Source organism: Drosophila obscura, unplaced genomic scaffold (assembly GCF_018151105.1).
Source record: "Drosophila obscura isolate BZ-5 IFL unplaced genomic scaffold, ASM1815110v1 contig_137, whole genome shotgun sequence".
Taxonomy (NCBI): Eukaryota; Metazoa; Arthropoda; class Insecta; order Diptera; family Drosophilidae; genus Drosophila; species Drosophila obscura.
Genome location: NW_024542721.1, coordinates 1,829,227 through 1,847,665, shown reverse-complemented (window position 1 = coordinate 1,847,665; position 18,439 = coordinate 1,829,227).

Here is an 18,439-nt window from a genome sequence, read left to right as displayed (position 1 = left end):
GGTGGATGAGTCAAAACGGGAAAATTTACCTTTCCACCAGCGCAGCATATGCCGGGGATTTCCGATTGAAACTTCAATGCATTGCAATGCTGACATACGAAAGACAATGAAACGATATCAACGCAGCGAAGATCTTGGTAGGCTATTGCGCAACCGTATTCGAAAGAAGCGCGATTCAAGTCTACTGGTCGAATTTGAGGTGGTAGTTGTGCAACGCGAACCTGTGCAAAATGGGCACGTCTCCATTCATTTACCTCTGCACGTTCCTCTTGCGTTAGATTAATAGACATTCGCATTAGTCCAAGGGTTGATCGTCTAATAGCTTGTGAGGTCCTATTTCAGGCTGAGGTATGCATCAGTCTGTCCAGGGTCCGCTACAAGAAAATTTGTAGATTGTAGGTGACTTCAGGTGTCGGGCTGGCTTGAAAAATGCAGTAGGCAAGCGAGAAATGATGATGCGAGAGTTTTTGTTTGTTGGTTTCTTGGTTTTATTCAGTATTCTTTTTCATTCACTTAGTTCTTTTACGTTGTTATTCTGGCTTGTAGTTGTATGGTGCGCTGGTGGATTGCTTAGTCAGTGTCTCGTGTTCGGGCTGATGGACTGCCTGTGTCTTGTATTCGGGCTGATGGACTGCCTGTGTCTTGTATTCGGGCTGATGGACTGCCTGTGTCTTGTGTTCGGGCTGATGGACTGCCTGCTCTTTCGGCCGATCTTGGCCCCTTTTATGCAGCTGGCGATCGCACCTGAGACGCGGAAATAATTAATTCTTGCTGACTTAAGGTTATTGGATAACAATAATTGTGGGGTGTGGTAACTAGGTCGAAGCTTGGTGCTTCGTTGACAATTTTTAGTGGGTCAGGGTGGTTTTGCTAATGTTGCATCCCGGAAGGTGCAGTTGGGAATTGGGTATTTGGTATCAAAATGAGTTCTAGCTAACTCTGCATCGCGGAAGTTGAGTGTTAAGTCGAATTTTTTGCTGGCTTGACTTATTGTGAAATAACGCAAATGATATTTCTTATGTAGGCCGTCGATTGCGAAATGTCCCAAGAGGTGGGGTGTTTTAAATTGTTGTGTGGACAAGAATGTGTAGAATTGTTGATCAAGAGTTCTTAATTAATTTTGTGCGTTGCTTAAGACTATTTTATTTCCGGAGTTGCTGACACACCGCTATTTGTGGAGAACCGTGGCTAGAGCCATGGTTCGTTAGCTCTGTGGATATCAGTTTGATTATTGTCTCCGGCCAGCGTGGATGCGCTGACTCCCCGCCGTTTGTGACGAGACATGGCTAGAACCATGGTTCGTTACAAGCTGCATAGCATATTATAACTCAATTGATGAATAATATCTCGAGCTTTAAACTAATCTTCGACTATGAAAATTGCAAATACGAACAACTTAGTCAAAATTTAAACCAAATCTGCCTAGCCGTTCTCACGTGATGATGCACTATACATTTTTATCTCCATTTTTATATATATAGATATTAAATTTAAATTATGCTGTTTTAATTACTAAATCTTTAGAAGGGCAAACATTTTTAGTTCCTATTGTGTGTCTCCTTAAGGTTGGTACCTTTGTATGTGACGAACCATGGCCATGGTTCGTTGAATAGGTAGAGCTAAATACTTTTCATGCATAGATCTGAATATCAGGTTTTCATCAAATATAACTTGAAGAAAGTTCAAGAAATATAACGTACTTTTCAACGAGCAATGGCTCCTTTCGCTTCACGCGATTACTATATGGTTTAAAAATAGCCCCAAATTCTTTTCAAAGAATGATGACAATTGCATTTTCAGGTATCGAACCTTCTCAGGCATTCATGTATATGGATGACCTCATTATCATCGGTTGTTCCGAGATACATATAATTAAAAACTCACCAGCATTTTTGATTTGTGTAGGAAACACAACCCTAAATTGCACCCTGAAAATTGCTCATTCTTCAGACACAAAGTAACCTTTCTAGGTCATAAGTGTACTGATAAAGGTATTTTATCAGACGACAAGAAATAGGACGTCATAGAGAAATACCCAGTCCCATCGGACGCAGATTGCATTTTGCTTGGGGTGAAGAAGCGAATTAATACTAGTCGAAGTCGGCTGCTGACGGCTGTCGGCAGCGGGAGCGGGTGCGTGAGCGTGGGCGGGAGCGTAAGCGTGGTGAGTCTGAGCGCGCGAGAGCGCGTCACCGGGGGGAAAAACGCTCATAAGCGTGAGAGCGAGAGCGAGGGCAACAGCTTGCGTAGATGGATTGCTAACAGTAGTGTGGCTGGAATGCCCACAGAGCTGTTGCTCCGCCAGCGCCGTCCTCACTCTGAGGTCTCACCCAGATGGGTGCCGAGACTCGGGAAGGTGGAGTAACGTGTGGTGGCTCCGGTTACACCCATTACACCGATCACCGCTTCGGCAATCCTGGCCGGAGTGTCGGTGAGCCAGGCAATTAGTGCAGTAGCTGAAGTGGAGGACAGCTTGGAGCATCCTTTCGGAATCCAGGCGGAGAAAGCAGCGGCATTTCCGTAGAGGATGGATTTCAGAGCAGACTCCGCATTGGTAGGACTTAGTACCTCGGGAACGTCTGCTCTCCACGGTGCGGTCGAAACGGGATCGAGAAGCCAAGTCTGTATGTGGAAGGCTAGGGCGAAATGAAAAAGTCGAAGAAGCATTAGCAGTGAGCTTGGAACGGATGACGTTCCTTTTCTTTAACTTAAACAGCCGGTGTTTTTTATCTATAATTTAACTCTCTAACTAACTTACATTAAAATCATACTTTTACCGTGGGTGCAGGCCTGATAATTGTGTAAAAACACAACTTATTTTATAAATTTTGTGCGTCGGTTAGTCGTGTGTTTGTGTTGTTGCTCTTCGTAAGTACGCCCTCTCATTACATTTAGCCGCTCTTTGTCGTAGTTATTGCCATCTATCACTCTCTCTATCACCTAACTCTCAATAACTGTTCTTTCGCTCTCGCTCTTGTAACTTTTTGTGCAGTAACGCTCTCACTTATAAGCTGTTGCTGCAACCACTCTCCTCTCTCATCTTTTACCGATTTCGCTTTAAGCATTGCTCTAAGCATTTGCTCTGCACAGTGGTTTGATTGCTATTTGTTTTGAACTTTTTTTTCCCAAAGTAAAAAAAAATAAATGACATAAATATGGAATTTTCTGTCGTCTGTGCCAAAAAAACCTGCAAGAAGCAGATCACCCATGACCAGCCCAATATCCCCTGCTGGCTTTGCGAAAGCGTAGTGCACGCAAAATGTGTAGGGATCTCGGGCCGTGTAGGATACGCCATTTCCCAAAACAACGGCCTACATTATAGTTGTGAGGAATGCCGTGCTGTGGAAAACGACATGCGTTCGTTCATGAGGCAGACAGCTGATCGTAGGCTTTAAACAGCAATATGATCGGCTCTTGGCCATGAACACTCAGTTCAGCAGTTTACAGCTGCTGGCTGAGTCTCCGAGGCGCAAGAAGTCTACTCCGCGGGACTTGCAAGTGCCGACTGCCTCATGTCCGCCGGCATCTGAAAAACTTACTCCGACCACTCCCTTAGTGCAGCAGTTGATTACGTTTGCTACTCCAAGGGCAACGATCGCTGCTGGTGATGCAGATTCGGGAGCCGGGAGAATAGGCCCCCCATTACTCTTCCTAGCATTCAGACCAGTGCTCCATCTCCATCCTCATCTTCCACCTCTACTTCCACCCATCCAAAAAACTAACTTCCTCTCTTGTAGTTACCTACCAGAATGCTAGAGGCTTGCGTAGTAAGCTCAGCACTCTTTTCCTTGAGAGTCTCGCCTTCTCATCCCACGTTTTTGTATTCACCGAGACCTGGTTAAAGCCGGACATCCTTAGTTCCGAAGTTTTGGCAGGTCGGTACACAATTTTTAGAAATGACCGTTTGTCTCGACGTGGAGGTGGGGTCCTCATTGCAGTGGACTCAAACTTCACGTCGGAACATTTCATGGTCCAGGTTCAACATGGACTGGAATTCCTGTGCGTAAAACTGATTCTCTCAGGCTTTTCCATTTTCATTACTTGCTCGTATATTCCACCTTCCTCGGATATCTTAATATACGGGCATCACCTGTCCGCTTTAAAAACAGTTTCTTCTTCGCTATCAGATAAAGACCATATGATAGTTCTTGGTGATTTCAATTTGCCAGGTACTGGACGCCGTATTGGACACGGGACCAGTGAGCACCCAACCAAAAATGGTTTCTTGGCTGAGAAGGGAGCCACATATGTTGGTCTGTAAGCCGCTTGACATTAATGATGGTAATCGGATATCGGCTCCAATCAGGACATCGATTGGTGAGCTCTCTAAGAATGTAGGATCCGCCAATGGAAGACTCGGCAAATCTTTCAATAAACTTGGCGAGATAGGATGCAACGGAAGATTCTTTGCCAATTCCGGGATAGCATAGGCTGTGGCGTTTACTGACAGAGCTTATCGGACTGAGCGGATACTGTCTGATTGAGGCTGGAGATCTGTGTCTGAATACGTTGGAATGGCAATTGAATCGTGTTGAAAAGGCGTTCCGTAATGAACGTTGCCTCGGAGCCCGAGTCGATCAGACCGCGGGGGCGGACATTTTTTCCAAGGTGGAAGGAAGAAGGACAGAGCTTGTGCCGGAGGCGAAATACGTCTGAAAGTTAGGATGAGGTAAGGAAAAACATGTATCTTCTGCGGAAGGTACTGGTCGATTGACGTCTGGCCAAGCTGTGGAATTGGGTACGGATGTGGAATGTGACTCGCTGGAAGCTAGATTGCCACGATGCAGAAGCGGGTGGTGTCGTCCTTCACAAGTGTTGCAATTGTGGGAGCTTTGACATTCTCAAAGCAAATGGCCTTTTGCGAAGCAATTTAAGCAGAGCTGCTTTTGCTTTATGCAGCTGGAGCGAGCATCAACGGTCATTAGTAGGAAATGAGGACATAGTCGGATTAGGTGATTCTCCTTGGAACTGAGATCACACGTGCTCTTGCTCGGATTCACGTTGCTTTGGAACGAGTGCGCTGTCATTGGAACAGGACTGCCTTGGGAACGGAACGGACTGGACTGGCTTCGGGAAGATGGCGGATTCTGAGTGCCTTGGGAAGTGGAAGGGTCGCTCTCGATAGCCTCTAGCGTTAGGTATCGCTGAGTGAGGAAGAAGTCGATTTCCTTCCAGGGCGGCACCTCCTTTTTGTCCTTGCAGACGTTGGAGACCGCTAGCGCATTTAGGACTCCTTGCATAGTCTTTTGTAGATCCTTCAAAGCACGACTGCAAACGGAAGTTACGCCGGGAAAGAAGAGGAGGATGTTTATCTGGTTGGTAACCAGAAGCTGATTGTTCTCATATCGGCTACGGAGGGCTAACCATGCGGACTCGAAACCGTCATTGGTGAGGGGGGATTTCTCTACGATGGCCTTCGGATGTCTTGCACGGCCTTCAGCTGGTCTTTTGTCTGCTCTGACAATGATTTTGTGGTCGCCAGAAGGCATGGTATCCAATGCGGTATTGAACGATCTGACCAATTCATTATGCTCATGCAGAATATTTTGCAATTGGTGAATCATTTTACGTTTAGGTTAGGTTGTCCCGGACGGCCCTCACGGGGCCACGCATAGGCCAATATGGCCTTTAGTTGTCCGGATTGGTGCGTATGGACCTTCTGAGTGTTTTTACGCGGTTTTGAAATCCGTGAGGATCGAGGAGAGTTTTGCAAAGGCAAGGAGTTTCGCTGGCGTCCTCTTGGATGCATCTTCCAGCGATGCCAGTACCGGGCTGCCAAGATGTATGTTTCTTGCCCTTGAGAGGGCCGGGCATTGGCAGATTAGATGTTCCAGGGTTTCGATAGCCCCAGGTTCATCACATTTCCTGCACTTGTCACTGTTGGTGATGCCTAGTTTGACTGCATGTGCTGCAGCCAGGCAATGACCTGTGAGTATACCTATTAGCATCCTACAGTCCTTCCGTGGTAGGTGTAGTAGGTATTGGCTGAGTTTACCATTGCTCTCCTTGCACATGGTTTTCGCGATCTTGCAGTTGGTGGTTCTCCTCCACCTGCTGCTGGCCTGTATATGTGCCCTCCTTTCTAGATCGCTTTGGAGCGCTCTGAGGGAGACAGGCACGTTCTCAGTCCTCTCGTTTGCCAGCCCGACGCCTTCCTTAGCCAGTACGTCTGCTGTCTCGTTACCTTCGATGCCCTGGTGGCTGGGAACCCAATAGATCCGCACTGACTTTGTCGTGCTTAGGAAATCTAGTGCCTCCCTGCTTGCCAGGACATTTTTGGAACTGACCGCTGACGACTGCATGGATCTTATCGCCGCCTGGCTGTCCACGAACAGGTTGATCACATTATGTGGGCGTTCCGTACATCGAGCAACCTCCGCCGCTTTCCGTATGGCAAAGACTTCTGCCTGGAATATGCTGCATTGGTCCGGTAGCTTATAGGACAGCCTTATTTCAGGGTCTGTACAATATATGCCCGCACCTACTTCTTCCTCCATCTTGGAGCCATCCGTGTATATGTTGATGTGTTGGGTCTGGTCCCGACCCCTTTTCCAGTCGTCGGGTCCCATAAATGAGGTTGTGTTTACGTCCAGGCAAGTTTGGGGGATAATGTAGTCAGATATACTGGTCATGTCTCGGCCAATTGAACTGTGCCCGAATCCCTGTAGAGACATGTTTCCTGATGCTACTAAGCGTTGTGCCGCCTTTGCTGCAATCAGTTGAGCGTGGATGTCCAGGGGGTCGATTCCGATTATGGTTTCGAGAGCTTTTGTTGGGGTTGACCTCAGCGCCCCCGTAATGCAGAGCAGTGCCTGCCGCTGGGTCCTTTCCATAAGCTTATTGTACGTCTTCTTTTCTGTCGCTTGCCACCACACTAAGACTCCGTACAGCAGAGTCGGTCGCACCACCGATATGAAGATCCAGTGCATTAAAGCAGGTGACAGGCCCCATGTGCTGCTGAGCATCTTCTTGGATGCGTATAGCGCAATGGTGGCCTTCTTCACCCTTTCCACTACATTGGGTCTCCACGCCAGCTTGCTGTCCAGTACTATGTATTTGACTTCTGTTTTAGGGGTCAGACTGGTTTTTTCAATTTTCGGGGGGATCCATGCCGGTACCTTGTATCTCTTGGTGAAGAGAATGAGGTCCGTCTTGTCCGCGTTGATACTGAGTCCTACTTTTCCTGCCCACTCACATATCTCCCTGAGTGTTGATTCCATTATGTTGCCATTATGAGGGTCGATGGACATACTCCCGTAATAATTATGCTTATGTCATCTGCATAGGCTGTTATTTTTGGGGCTCTCCTCTCGAATCTCTTTATTAAGTCGTCGACCACCAGGTTCCAAAGGAGGGGCGACAGGACCCCACCTTGTGGTGTGCCTCTATCCGCCCCCCTCACCATGGAAGCGGTGCCCCACTCTGATTGCACCCGTCTGCAACTTAGAAGGTTCTTTATCCAGAGGTTGATTGCGGGATGTGTATTGGTCGCTTCTAGGCGGTCCATAATAGCGCTCGTAGTGACGTTGTTGAATGCTCCGGATATGTCTACGAACACTCCTAGAGCATACTTTTTATTATGGAGGGCTCTCTCGATGGTGGCTACTAGCGAGTGCAGTGCCGTCTCTACCGATTTCCCTTTGGTGTAGGCATGCTGGTTGGTTGACATCAGTCTCCCTACATCATTCCTGATGTGTAGATCCAGCAGCTTTTCTAGTGTTTTGAGTGGAAAGGAGGTGAGGCTTATCGGTCTGTAATCCTTGGGGCTCATATGGCTGCACTTTCCTGCCTTTGGAAGGAAGACAATCCTCGAGGTCCGCCATTGAATAGGGATATAGCCCGTGCTCAGGCAAGCTGAGTATATTGCAGAGAGCCATGGGGTGATCACGTCTTTGGTCACCTGTAGCATGGCTGGGAATATACCGTCTAGTCCAGGTGCTTTTGTACCCGCAAAGGAGTCTATAGCCCAGTGGATTTTCTTAGACGATATGAGACCTGTTGGGGGATGCTCTTCCTCAGTTGCTAGGTCCTGATGCGTTGTAGCGTCAGCAACCTCGGTGCATCCTGGGAAGTGAGCTTCCATTAGTGCTGTTAGGGCTTCTTCACTGCCCTCAGTCCACTGTCCATCTTCTCGTTTCAGCTGACTCTGTATAGTGGGTTGCTTTGATAGCAGCTTCCGAAGTCTAGCCGTTTCTGGGACTTTCTCGATATTGGAGCAGAAGTTCCTCCACGAGTTTCTTTGTGCCCTGCGTATTTCCTTCTTGTACTCCCTGAGTAGGGTTTTGTATTCCTCATTGATCATATCCTCGTTCGCCTGTTTGGCGATTTTGAAGAATTCTTTGAGGTTGTTTCTTTGGAGCGATAGGTCCCGGTTCCACCAGAGTGGTTTGGTCCTCTTTTTCGTTCTCGAGGGTGGGCACGATGCGTGGTACGCATCCAGTAGTTCCCTGGATAGGGTCTCTAGGGACGTTTCTATGTCTTCCGGGGATTTCACTGTGCCCGAACGATTCGCGAGCTTCGAGGTAACTGTCTTTTTAAACTTTTCCCAGTTTGTGTTCCAGGGGTTTCTATAGACAGTTATCTTCGGAGAGTGTTCAAATTCGCACTTAAACTGGATGTACCTGTGGTCTGAGAAGGATGGTCTTTCAAGGACTCTCCAGCCAGATACCACCGTTCTTGTTCCCGCTACGAGTGTTAAGTGTAGCACGTTTGAAGAGGTGGGACCTACAAAGGTGTATTCCTCTCCTACGTTTGCTACTTCTAGGTTAGTTGATAGTATGAAGTCTAGGAGGGACTCACCTCTATCGTTGATGTCGGGGCTTCCCCACACGTTGTGATGTGCGTTTGCGTCCGTGCCGACGAGAAGTTGCTGGTCCTTCGGGCTGGATTCCGCCACTAGGTGCATCAACTCTTCAGGTGGAGCCGGCCTGTCGTGTGCCATGTAGCAGGAGGCTACCATCAGGCGCCTTTCCTTGCTTTCTAGCATCACCACGGTTAGATCGTCAGTGCTGTAATGAGACATAAGGTGAGCATGGATTCCCTTCCGTACGAGTACGGCGGTTCTGTTCCTGCTTACCGATGGTGTATAGAATACGTTAAAATTTAAGGACTTTAGCCCGGCCACAGCATTGCCTGAGGCAACCCATGGCTCCTGGACTAAGGCTATGTCGGCGGGCCCTTGCTCCATGGCAAAGAGGAGCTCCGCCGACGCAATTTTACTCTTGTGGAGGTTGAGCTGCAGCATACTCACCATGTGCGTCTGGCTCAGCTCCACTCGACGGGTTGACTACTACCGTCAGGTCACCGTCCTCCCCCTCTTCCTCCGAGTCCAGCGCAAGACCCTGTGCGGCCTCCACGATGGTGTCCAGACCAAGGTCCTTCTCCACCTCGCCCGCCTGCAGAGTGTGCGCATCTTTGTCCTCGGGGTGGCGCTTTCTCAACCGCAGGTAAACACTGCCCATCCCCCACGCCATCTTCCCAAATCTTGGGTATAGCAGGTCCTCTGCCTCCTTGCTGATCTGGATGATCGCACTCTGGCCCCCCTCGTTGGGTAGTGGGCTCCCGATATGCAGAATCTTTCAGTTAGCCGTTGGCACGTCGGGGTTCTGCCTCTGCCTCTCCCCTTGGATTACGATGGGGAAGAGTACCTTTGCCTTTGGTATGGACGGGATTAGCTCCCTGTCCACCACCTCCAGCTTGGCCCCCTCCCACAACGCTTCCAGTTGGCAGACCGTTTGCGTCAGCCACTTGAGTGTGGGGTCGTCCATACATTTAAGTATTTTTACCCCGTTGAGCCACCCTGCACCATCGAACGTGGGCATGGGGGCCGTTGGGTCCTCCTCCATTCTGGCGAACAGCGCATCCACGAGCCGCGCGTGCACCATCTTCCACCCCGCCGCCGTTATTTTGCCATTCTCTTCGCTCCGGTCAATGAGTGCCACGATTAAATGTCGTTTGGTCACCTCACTGACCTTCGCTTTTTGGGGACGTTTCGCCTGTTTGGGTGTGGGGGCTGCCACCTTGGGCCCGCGTTGCCGCTTGCTCACCGGAGTGTCGTTCTTGGCACTCTCGGTCGAGCGTTGCCTTTTGGTGGCGAGACTCTCCTCCACCTTGTTGGCAAATCCCTCCGTCGATGCCTTCATCTGTGGCATCTGCGAGAAGTGCAGCCGGCCCTCCTTTATCCGTTCTTCGGCCCAGGTCATTTTGGCCTTCTCATCCTCAGAGAGGTCCTTCCTGCCCTGGAGCCGTCCCACGATCTTGAGGGCCGCTTTGTAATGCGCCTTCGCCTTCAACCCCTCCTTGGAACGCTTCGGCCCTTCCCTACGCGGGGAGCTGGAAACTGGTTCCGGGGAGCGGAGAAGGCTGTCTTCCTCCGTCTTGGTTACAGAGAGCACGCTCTCCAGGTCCGAATCTGTATCGACCACGGCACCTGTGCGGCTCAACCTGGAGTGAGTCGTTTTTGTGGCAGTAGCATTGCAACTGATATGACCTGCTCCCGTCATATCAGAGGTGTGGCCGCTGGCGACACGCAGAGGATTGCGACTCCCCGTGCCCGCCAGTGGTAGCAGCCACGCTTTCCACCGACGTTTGGGTTGACATCCCAACCCTTGCTTCATCTTTCGTCCGCTCCATTGTTGGCCCAGAGGGTCCATGCTGGTTAATATTTTTCGGGGGGACCACCCCCAAGCGTTTTATGCCTACCCGCCAGGCACCTCCAGCCATGGCCATGGTTCAGTTCCCCCAAATTTTTGGTCGGGAAGACCTGGACCTGGCCTTGGCTAGACACTGCATTACCCCGGACAGAGCAAGCGGCAATGCATTACCCGATTCGGGATAATGCAGTGCCCATTGCCCAGCCGGCACCCTCTGGGAGGGTTCAGCTGGAGGATTTTTGCCGGCCCATTTTACGTTTAGTTGCAGTAAAAATTGCACAACGCCCATCTTATTCTATTGATGAACCTCTAACGAAATAGATCTGAAGGAACTCATGATTTTGTTTGGTGATGTTAACAAAGCGCCCGCGCGATGGTGAATTTTCCCATGAATCTAAGTTTTAAAAACATATCGAAAAAAAAATAATAATGAGAATTGTTCATGTTGGCGTCATTACATTATAACTCGGATTGTATCCGGGTTGATCAACAACTTCGGCTCGAAATGTCGTCATTTGAAAGCATCCGTTATATTTTTGTGTATTCGCCAGGAAATGTTTTGATTGGATTATATTTCCATAGAGAAACTAATACAATGGCTCTGGCGAATGAGTCAAAAATTGTACCTTTCCACCAGCGCAGCATATGCCGGGGATTTCCGATTGAAACTTCAATGCATTGCAATGCTGAAATACGAAAGACAATGAAACGATATCAACGCAGCGAAGATCTTGGTAGGCTATTGCGCAATCGTATTCGAAAGAAGCGCGATTCAAGTCTACTGGTCGAATTTGAGGTGGTAGTTGTGCAACGCGAACCTGTGCAAAATGGGCACGTCTCCATTCATTTACCTCTGCACGTTCCTCTTGCGTTAGATTAATAGACATTCGGATTAGTCCAAGGGTTGATCGTCTAATAGCTGCATAGCATATTATAACTGAATTGATGAATAATATCTCTTAAATAATATCTTTTAAACTAATCTTCGACTATGAAATTTGCAAATACGAACAACTTAATAAAAATTTAAACCAAATCTGCCTATCCGTTCTCACTTGATGATGCACTATATATTTTTATCTCCATTTTTATATATATAGATATTAAATTTAAATAATGCTGTTTTAATTACTAAATCTTTAGAAGGGCAAACATTTTTAGTTCCTATTGTGTGTCTCCTTAAGGTTGGTACCTTTGTATGTGACGAACCATGGCCATGGTTCGTTGAATAGGTAGAGCTAAATACTTTTCATGCATAGATCTGAATATCAGGTTTTCATCAAATAGAACTTGAAAAAAGGTCTAAAAATAGCCCCAAATTCTTTTCAAAGAATGATGACAATTGCATTTTCAGGTATCGAACCTTCTCAGGCATTCATGTATATGGATGACCTCATTGTCATCGGTTGTTCCGAGATACATATAATTAAAAACTCACCAGCATTTTTGATTTGTGTAGGAAACACAACCCTAAATTGCACCCTGAAAATTGCTCATTCTTCAGACACAAAGTAACCTTTCTAGGTCATAAGTGTACTGATAAAGGTATTTTATCAGACGACAAGAAATAGGCCGTCATAGAGAAATACCCAGTCCCATCGGACGCAGATTGCATTTTGCTTGGGGTGAAGAAGCGAATTAATACTAGTCGAAGTCAGCTGCCGACGGCTGTCGGCAGCGGAGCGGGTGCGTGAGCGTAGGCGGGAGCGTAAGCGTGGTGAGTCTGAGCGCGCGAGAGCGCGTCACCGGGGGGAAAAACGCTCATAAGCGTGAGAGCGAGAGCGAGGGCAACAGCTTGCGTAGATGGATTGCTAACAGTGGTGTGGCTGGAATGCCCACAGAGCTGTTGCCCCGCCAGCGCCGTCCTCACTCTGAGGTCTCACCCAGATGGGTGCCGAGACTCGGGAAGGTGGAGTAACGTGTGGTGGCTCCGGTTACACCCATTACACCGATCACCGCTTCGGCAATCCTGGCCGGAGTGTCGGTGAGCCAGGCAATTAGTGCAGTAGCTGAAGTGGAGGACAGCTTGGAGCATCCTTTCGGAATCCAGGCGGAGAAAGCAGCGGCATTTCCGTAGAGGATGGATTTCAGAGCAGACTCCGCATTGGTAGGACTTAGTACCTCGGGAACGTCTGCTCTCCACGGTGCGGTCGAAACGGGATCGAGAAGCCAAGTCTGTATGTGGAAGGCTAGGGCGAAATGAAAAAGTCGAAGAAGCATTAGCAGTGAGCTTGGAACGGATGACGTTCCTTTTCTTTAACTTAAACAGCCGGTGTTTTTTATCTATAATTTAACTCTCTAACTAACTTACATTAAAATCATACTTTTACCGTGGGTGCAGGCCTGATAATTGTGTAAAAACACAACTATTTTATAAATTTTGTGCGTCGGTTAGTCGTGTGTTTGTGTTGTTGCTCTTCGTAAGTACGCCCTCTCATTACATTTAGCCGCTCTTTGTCGTAGTTATTGCCATCTATCACTCTCTCTATCACCTAACTCTCAATAACTGTTCTTTCGCTCTCGCTCTTGTAACTTTTTGTGCAGTAACGCTCTCACTTATAAGCTGTTGCTGCAACCACTCTCCTCTCTCATCTTTTACCGATTTCGCTTTAAGCATTGCTCTAAGCATTTGCTCTGCACAGTGGTCTGATTGCTATTTGTTTTGAACTTTTTTTTCCCCGAAGTAAAAAAAAATAAATGACATAAATATGGAATTTTCTGTCGTCTGTGCCAAAAAAAACCTGCAAGAAGCAGATCACCCATGACCAGCCCAATATCCCCTGCTGGCTTTGCGAAAGCGTAGTGCACGCAAAATGTGTAGGGATCTCGGGCCGTGTAGGATACGCCATTTCCCAAAACAACGGCCTACATTATAGTTGTGAGGAATGCCGTGCTGTGGAAAACGACATGCGTTCGTTCATGAGGCAGACAGCTGATCGTAGGCTTTAAACAGCAATATGATCGGCTCTTGGCCATGAACACTCAGTTCAGCAGTTTACAGCTGCTGGCTGAGTCTCCGAGGCGCAAGAAGTCTACTCCGCGGGACTTGCAAGTGCCGACTGCCTCATGTCCGCCGGCATCTGAAAAACTTACTCCGACCACTCCCTTAGTGCAGCAATTGATTACGTTTGCTACTCCAAGGGCAACGATCGCTGCTGGTGATGCAGATTCAGGAGCCGAATGCGTCACTTCGGAGAGTATGCAGTTAGAAATGTCTGTAGAGTCCGTGTCCATCGAGTCCGCACCCAACCTTTTAACTCTCCCCTCAGTTTCGCTCCCACCACCTAATAGATGTCCGGGACCACCGGATACTGCCATCACAGGTACTAGGCCTGTGGTGCCAAAACCACTGGTAGGAGTCCCACCAAAGCTACAAGTTTTTGTCTCGCGGCTAGCCCCTGACCTCACATCCAATGTTGTGACCGCTTTTATACAAAGCAAAATAAAAGCCGTCGGCTTAAAGGTGGAAAAATTTAACTTTTCTTACGCCAGGGAGGGAGTCCGATCAGGGAGTCCGATGATCCTATTGGGCTTTGAGGTGGCTCAGAGGGGGCCTAGCTGTGGCCACCGGACGGGTCGCAGGTTGCGGATAGCGAACGGCCTACCCTAGTGGGTAGGTCAGCTGCGAATAAGCGGGCATCCCAAAGAGTAACAACTAAGTTGGCTCTGAGGGAGAGTACCGAAATAAGCAGTCCCGGACAGCCAGCGGGTGTTCGCGACGCAGCAACACTGACGATGCGCTTGTGGTGCCGCCTCTCATTAAGTAGCTCACACAATCCCATCCCTACACAATACCTACCCACATCCCATCCCCAACACTCACCTCACACCGGGCCGGACTAAGGTGTTACTCGACCCGTGCCAAGAGTCAGCCTGGCTGGGGGCCCGGTATAAAACTAGCCCAGTCGTGAACGGAGAGCTCAGGGACTTGGCAGCCCCCTGTTCTAATTATGCCTTACCCGGGTAACGCAGAGCTCTGCCGGGGTGGACCGTTCCCCTTCTCTGCAGCTCGTGGGAAATTTATGGACAAATACGAAAATATAGACAACAAAAAAAACAAAAACGAGAGAGGCACTCCCCAAATGCCTGCAGGGAGAAATCCCAAGCGGGAGAAGGCAGCGGCCCAAAGGCCTGGCCCGATCCGCTCAGACGCAGGAAAGACCTGCATGGCGAAGGACGCGGGTATGAATCCGGGTGGGTCCCATCCCAAACCTGGGATGGGTGGAAAGCCAACACCCAAAACGGATACCATGGTAGGGCAGCTAAGCAATATTGCGGCTGCTCAACCTTCCGGTGAAGCAGCGGGTGATGGCTTGCCATCAACCAGTGTCCAAACCAGAAAATACAGCTATGCCGAAAAGAGGAGTGCTGGGCACATACTCCGTCGGTAGAACGCCAGCCAGGAAGTCAGTCCAACAGCAGACTGGCTGAAAAAAGTGGAATGGGCCTCGACGGTGTTGCCCAACTTCAGTGTGGAGCCACAGAAGGTGGCCGCACAACCGAAGAGGCAGCGCTCTCAAGAGACGCCCGGACCTGCCGCGAAGCGCTCTAGGGTGTTACCAAACGTATCCTTCGCGCAGATTGCCAAGGAGAGGACGCTGATAGGCGTTCTCGACAAAGGCAGCGCGGAGGGGAAAATACCCAAAAGCCAATGGAAGTGGGTGGAAGCGGCACTGGCCGACCGCTGCTTCGAGCTTCTCGAGAAGGATCCCGGGCCACCCCCAGTCTGCAAAGACATGGGATGGTTCCAGGGAGCATCAAGGTGGTAGCCTGCGAGGATGAGCGATCCGTAAAGCTATACAAAGCTGCGGTGGCGCAAATCGGTGAGGTCTATGCCGGGGCAAAGCTCGTCGCTGTGGACTGGAGCGAGGTGCCCAGTAGGCCAAGGGCCCGTATATGGGTACCGGCCACTTTCAAGGAGCCCGAGCGGATCCTCACGATGTTGCAGAGATGCAACCCCACACTGCCAACCTCAGATTGGAGGGTGGTCAAAGTGGAGGCATCAAAGGGCCCCACAAATCAGGCAGTGGTAGTCCTAAATAAGGAATCGCTAGCCCCGATAGAAGCATCCAAGGGAGAGCTCAACTTTGGGTTCAGCTCGGTGACCATGAAGGTCTACAAGTCGGATGCAGCGGCCGAGGCGCGTTCTGTCAACAACCCAGTTGAGCAGGACGTTGCCTCGGAGATCGAGGCACCCGAAGTAGACCCGGAGCCGGAGCCGGCCCTGGAGAGCTACTCCTCGGAGACGGAGCTGATGCTCGATTTTGAGGCGCTGTGTCGGGACGATATCCTCGACGACTCTGACGCCGATATAACAGTGGTGGAGAATGATTCCAACGAAGTCTCTGAGGCTTCTGCAGATAAATCTCCACCACTGTAAAGCAGCATCCGCTGCCCTGATACTCCGCTTAGTCGCAAGCGGAGGGGACATAGTCCTAATCCAAGAGCCCTGGGTGGTAGGAGGCAGGGTCCGTGGATTAGCGACGAAGGACTACAAGCTGATTGTAGCCCAAACTGAAGGTAAAATAAGAACCTGCATTTTAGCAAGAAAGCACCTAAATATCTTTCTGCTCCACAATTTTAGCAATGGCGATAATACGGCAGCTAGCCTAGAGCTACAAGGGACACGCCTAAACCTGGTGTCGTCCTACATGGCTCACGAGGAAAGCGATCCTCCCAGTGACCTCGTTCGCAAGATAGCCAGCGACAGCCTAAGCCTAATATTAGGCTGCGATGCCAACGCTCACCACACCCAATGGGGGAGCTCGGATACAAATGTAACTTTTCAGCTTCATACTAAACTCCAACCTAGTTATTGGTAATCGGAGTAATGACCCCACATTCATTATAAAAAACCGTCCAGAGGTTATTGACCTCACTCTATTGTCTCAAAAACTGTCAGACATAATGAAGAGTTGGAGAGTCCTAGAGGACCACTCCTTCTCCGACCACAGGTACATCGAGACAGTCCTATCGCTCGAAAGCACCAAACCTACTAACTATATTAACCCCAGGAAAGCCAACTGGGATATATATAGTGCAAAAATGGAGGAATTATCCCCCCTAGCACCAAAATGCCCGGACACACAAGACGATCTTAATCGTCTTGTAGACAGCTTCACGGAAGCTTGCAATAAGGCCTTCGTGGCAGCTTGCCCCTCAACCAAACCAAGAGGGAAAAGAAACCCCCCTGGTGGTCTAAACAAATAGATACCCTCCGGAAAGACTGCAGGACTCTCTTTAACAGAGCCAAAAGCAGCAGCGAGGAAGCGCACTGGGAAAATTACAAAGGTAAATTAACCCTATACAAAAAAGAAACTAGGAGAGCAAAACGGGCCTCTTGGCAAAAATTTTGCTCCGAAATTGAAGACACGTCAGAAGCCGCAAGGCTACGCAAGATCCTGTCAAAAACATCACCCTCGGTGGGATATCTCAAGAGAATGGATGGTACGTGGAAAAACTCTAGTGAGGACTCCCTACATATTCTACTCGATACTCATTTTCCTGGGTGCACGACCATCGAGCCGGCAGACACCCCAAGTAAAGGCCCGGAAACCTCGATGGTGCACATCCTCACAGAACGGAATATTAGCTGGGCAGTAAACAGCTTTAAATCCTTCAAATCGCCTGGCCCGGACCAAGTCATTCCGGCTCAGTTACAAAAAGCCGGGGACATTGCCATCAACTGGCTGCAAAGTATCTTCAGGAAGATACTGACAGTCGAAAAAATGTGTCATGAACCCAAGAATAGTCCAATGGATATACCTAGCAATAGTAAGACCAATCTACTCTACGGAGTCGCAGTGTGGTGGCCTGCCCTATCGAAGGGGACCATCACTAAACAACTGGGCAAGGTGCAGCGCACTGCAGTCCTATGCATCAGTGGAGCTCTGAGCACCACACCATCGGATGCGCTAAATGATATCCTATGCCTGCAGAGCCTTGACCTTGCAGGTAAGGAGCATAAGAAATGGCAGCAGTCCGTCTTAGAGACTCTGACCAATGGGTGTCACATCACACCGGCCATGCGTCCATCCTAAATGGAAACAAAATCGTCCCCACAAAAACGGACTACTGCGTTCCGAGGGAGTATACAGATACAGATTCGTAACAATCATCCCTCACAGAACCAACTGGCTCGAGGGACCACCTGGCCCAGATGGAGCCATTCAAATCTTTACTGATGGCTCAAAGCTGGACAACAAAGTCGGAGGAGGAATCCACTCCGAACATCTGAATATAAGACACTCTTTCAGGCTCCCAGATCACTGCAGTGTCTTCCAAGCGGAAGTCATAGCGATCAGGGAAGCTTTGAGCTGCCTTCAGGAACGTGCCGTGGCAAACTGTCGCAAATCTCTCCATGAGATGGCTTATCAGTTTGTCATCAGCTTAATATGGGTCCCGGGCCACCAGGACATTGAAGGTAACTGTATAGCAGACGAGCTGGCCAGAGCTGGTACAACAATCCCCCTTCTCCATGATAAGGAGGATATTCGTATGCCAATGGCCACCTGCAAGCTCAAAATAAAAGAACATTTTAAGCGACTAATGACTAATGACAGATGGCAAAGAGTGCCACTATGTCGCATAACTCGGCAAACATGGCCTAACATTACTAGGAAGCGCACCGATGAGCTTTGCAAACTCAGTAGGAGCAGGTGCAGCTCAGTCATACCCTCCCTTACGGGACATTGGCTAATAGGCACCCATGCAAACAGGCTGGGTGCCCCCTATAACGACTTCTGTCGGAGATGTAGAGATGAGGACGAGGAGGAGACTGTGGAACA